Genomic DNA, 4,875 nt, shown 5'->3' with positions numbered 1-4,875 from the left:
AGCTATTTTCTTGCTCAAGTGTAACTTGGCTAAGAGAATCATTAGTGGAATCAAGAGAACTACTAGAAGCAACAATATTGGATTTAGCATGATTATTGTTACTACTAGAGGAAGAATCATTCTTGTTCTTGTTACTAGACTTGACTTGAGGCATGTAAGTGGATAAGAGTAAACGCTTGGCAATGTAAGAAGAATTTTTCTTACGAAGATCATCATTGATTGCTTTTAAGAACTCATGCTCTTGCTCAAGGTTGAGCTTTTCAAAGCGTAATTTCTCATGTGCCCTTAATAGTTCTCGATGATCTCCTAAGATAGTTTCATGAGCTAACTTAAGAGTGTTTAGTTCTTTAGTTAGAGACTCAATCTTCTCCTTATCATTGTCATTCGTTTTATCTTGATTAGCATGATCAATTGACGTTTCATCATAGTATTCATCACTAGAGTTGTCAATAAGTAAATCATCATCACCTAACAAGTCATCTTCATCACTATTGAAATCAACATACTCGGGGTGTGATACCTTTGGGCCTTTAGCCATGAAGCATGTTCCAACTCATTCATTTGGTGAGGCAAATATGTCGTAGGAGTTGGTTGTCACAAGTGCTAGACCGGCAACACCTTCATCTTGAGTATATCCAGAGTCGGAGTGATAGCTTCTCTCGGAGTGGTTGTCGGAGTCGGAGCCGGATACCCATTCACCAACATGAGCTTGATGTCTTCGTTTTGTGTAGCTCCTTGATGACTTGTCCTTTCTTTCCGAATCCTTGCTTCTCCGTGAGGGTCTTCGTTCATAACGATCATCTCTACTCCTTCTTTCTATGGATGGTGATTCTTCTCTTCTACTTCTTCTCTTAGGAGAATCTTCTCTTCTCTTATAGGGGGGCGTACACTCATTGGAATAGTGTCCGGGCCTTCCACAATTGTAGCAGTTTCGCTCTCGACTAGAAGATCTTTTGTCATTGTAGGACCTTGACTTGGAGCTTTTCTCTTTGCTTCTACTCTTGTAGAACTTGTTGAAGTTCTTCACCATTAAGCTCAGTTCTTCATTGAAGGTTTGTTTTTCACTTAATGATGTGGGGGTTTCACATGAGGCTTTGTAAGCACCACTTGATTTGTTGTGAAGTTCCTCTTTATCCTTGAGTGACATCTCATGAGCAACAATTCTTCCGATGACTTCTGTAGGCTTGAGATCTTTGTAATTGGGCATCATTTGGATCAATGTGCACACGGTATCATATCTTCCACCCAAGGCTCTTAGGATCTTCTTGATGATGAATCTATCGGTCATCTCTTCACTCCCTAAGCCGGCAATCTCATTTGTGATAAGAGCAAGCCTAGAGTACATTTCAGCGACACCTTCACCATCCTTCATTTTGAACTTGTCAAGTTGACTTTAAAGCACATCCAATTTGGATTCCTTGACGGAGTTGGTACCTTCGTGCATATCAATCAAAGTATCCCAAATTTCATTTGCATTCTCAAGATGACTGATTTTGTTGAATTCTTCGGGGCACAATCCGTTGAAGAGGATATCACAAGCTTGAGCGTTGTATTGCAGCATCTTCAACTCTTCCGCGGTAGCTTCATGGTTCGGTTCTTTCCCATCAAAGAAGTCACCTTGCAAGCCAACACACACAATAGCCCAAACGGCGGGGTTATGTCCAAGAATATGCATTTTCATCTTATGCTTCCAACTAGCAAAATTAGTACCATCAAAGTAAGGACCTCTACGGTGATAATTTCCCTCGCTAGATGCCATACTCTCCTAGGTTGTGAAACCAAGGCTATGACCACCAAAAGCTATGGAAATCAAAGCAAATGGAGACCAAAGCTCTGATACCACTTGTAGGATCGAAAGTATGTCTAGAGGGGGGTGATTAGACTACTTGACCAAATAAAAATCTAGCCTTTTCAAATTTATAGTTCTTGGCAGATTTTAGCTATCTTAGCACAAGTCAAGCAATCTCCACACAATTCAAGCAAGCATGCAAAAGAGTATATGAGCAGCGGAAAGTAAAGCACGCAACTTGCAAGAATGTAAAGGGAAGGGTTTGGAGGATTCAAACGCAATTGGAGACACGGATGTTTTTGTCATGGTTCCGATAGGTGGTGCTATCGTACATCCACGTTGATGGAGACTTCAACCCACGGAGGATAACGGTTGCGCGAGTCCACGGAGGGCTCCACCCACGAAGGGTTCACGAAGAAGCAACCTTGTCTATTCCATCACGGCCGTCGCCCACGAAGGACTTGCCTCACTAGCGGTAGATCTTCACGAAGTAGGCGATCTCCTTGCCCTTACAAACTCCTTGGTTCAACTCCACAATCTTGTCGGAGGCTCCCAAGTGACACCTAGCCAATCTAGGAGACACCACTCTCCAAGAAGTAACAAATGGTGTGTTGATGATGAACTCCTTGCTCTTGTGCTTCAAATGATAGTCTCCCCAACACTCAACTCTCTCTCACAGGATTTGGATTTGGTGGAAAGAAGATTTGAGTGGAAAGCAACTTGGGAAAGGCTAGAGATCAAGATTCATGTGGTAGGAATGGAATATCTTGACCTCAACACAAGTGTAGGTGGTTCTCTCTCAGAACATGTGTATTGGAAGTGTAGATGTGTTCTGATGGCCTTCTCCACGAATGAAGAGTGGGTGGAGGGGTATATATAGCCTTCACACAAAATCTAACCGTTACACACAATTTGCCAAACTCGGTGGGACCGAATGGTTAAACTCGGTCGGTTCGATTCAGCAAACCTAGTGACCGTTAGGATTTTCGGTGAGACTGAGATGCAACTCGGTAGGACCGATATGGTTAGGGTTCGGGCATAACATAATCTCGGTGTGACCGATTACACAAACTCGGTGGGACCGAATTTGGTAATAGGCTAGCCAGAGAGTTGGTCAGGTAAACTCGGTGGGACCGGTTCTCTCTTTTCGGTCAGACCGAAATGTTACGAAATAGAAACAGAGAGTTTACATTGCAATCTCGGTGGGACCGATCTCTCACTTCGGTTAGACCGAAACGTTACGAAGGGAAACAGAGAGATTACAATCCCATCTCGGTGAGACCGAGATCCCTATCGGTGAGACCGATTTGCCTAGGGTTTGTGGCAGTGGCTATGACATTTGAAACTCGGTGGCTCCGGATAGAAAGAATCGATGGGGCCGAGTTTGACTTTTGGTTTAGGTCATATGTGGAAGTGGGATGGTAGTTGAGGATTTTGGAGCATATCACTAAGCACATGAAGCAAGAGGCTCATTAAGCAACACCTCGTCCCTCCTTGATAGTATTGGCTTTTCCTATAGACTCAATGTGATCTTGGATCACTAAAATATAAAATGTAGAGTCTTGAGCTTCAAGCTTGAGCCAAACTTTTTGTCCTTAGAATTTTGAGGGATCCACTTTCCTCATCCATGCCATGCCATTCATTGAGCTTTTCCTGAAATATTAATCTTGGAATAATGTTAGCTCGATGAGCTATATGTTGTTAGAAATACCAAAACCACCCAGGGATAGTTGCACTTTCAATGAGCAAATGAGATGGCGAAAGATATAGTCGAAAAATGTGAAGGCTGCCAGTTCTACTCCAATATGTCCCACAAGCCTGCGTTAGCCCTGAAGACCATTCCACTCGTCTGGCCTTTTGCTGTTTGGGGGTTGGATATGGTTGGACCCTTGAGGACCGGTAGCAGCGGATTCACTCATGTGCTTGTAGCAGTCGACAAGTTTACCAAATGGATTGAAGCCAAGCCCATCAAGAATCTTGAAGCCAGCACCACCGTCAGCATCATCAGAGAGTTGACGTTCAGATATGGGGTTCCGCACAGCATCATCAGCGACAATGGGTCAAACTTCGATTCTGATGAGTTCAGAGCTTTCTGTGCTTCCCAAGGTACTCGAGTCAACTACGCTTCGGTTGCCCACCCCCAGTCGAATGGACAAGCAGAAAGAGCAAATGGTTTGATTCTCAAAGGACTGAAACCCCGATTGATGCGTGATCTCAAACATGCAGCAGGCGCCTGGGTTGATGAACTTCCATCAGTTCTTTGGGGATTGAGGACAACTCCCAATCGGTCGACTGGCCGAACTCCATTCTTCTTGGTCTATGGAGCTGAAGTTGTCCTACCGAGTGACTTACTTCACAATGCACCCCGAGTCAAACTTTTCTCTAAAGATGAAGCAGAACAGGCCCGGCAAGACGCAGTCGATCTCCTAGAGGAGGAAAGAGAGATGGCCTTAATCCGGTCAACCATTTATCAGCAAGACTTGCGTCGATTCCACGCCAGAAACGTGAGGGGTCGAGCCTTTCAAGAGGGCAACTTGGTTCTTCAATTGGATCAGCAGAAACCACACAAGCTCGCCCCTGCTTGGGAAGGTCCCTTCATTGTCACCAGAGTTCTCCACAATGGAGCATACCATCTTTACAATGTTGAGCATCAGAAAGACGAGCCACGGGCTTGGAATGCGGAGCTGCTCCGCCCCTTTTATACTTAAGTATTCATTCTAATGAGATGTAATAAGAAATACCTTTGTAGTTTGTTTATCAAAGATGAGAGCTTTACAGTCTTCTTAAACGATTGTTGTTGCTTATGTTTCCGTTTCAAATCCACCAGTGGGTGACTTAGCCGTGAATCCGTTTTCGCCTAAGTTTGAAAAATCCTACCAAGTGGTGAGCAAGCCTCTCACTCGGGGGCTTAGCCGTGAATCCGTTTCGCCTAAGTTTGAAAAATCCTACAGAGTGGTGAGCAAGCCTCTCACTCGGGGGCTTAGCCGCGAATCCGTTTCGCCTAAGTTTGAAAAATCCTACCGAGTGGTGAGCAAGCCTCTCACTCGGGGGCTTAGCTGCAGTCCAGTACTTGCCTAAGTTTGAAA

Source organism: Triticum dicoccoides, chromosome 4A (genome assembly GCF_002162155.2).
Source record: "Triticum dicoccoides isolate Atlit2015 ecotype Zavitan chromosome 4A, WEW_v2.0, whole genome shotgun sequence".
NCBI classification, from domain to species: Eukaryota; Viridiplantae; Streptophyta; class Magnoliopsida; order Poales; family Poaceae; genus Triticum; species Triticum dicoccoides.
This window is presented reverse-complemented; position numbering follows the sequence as displayed.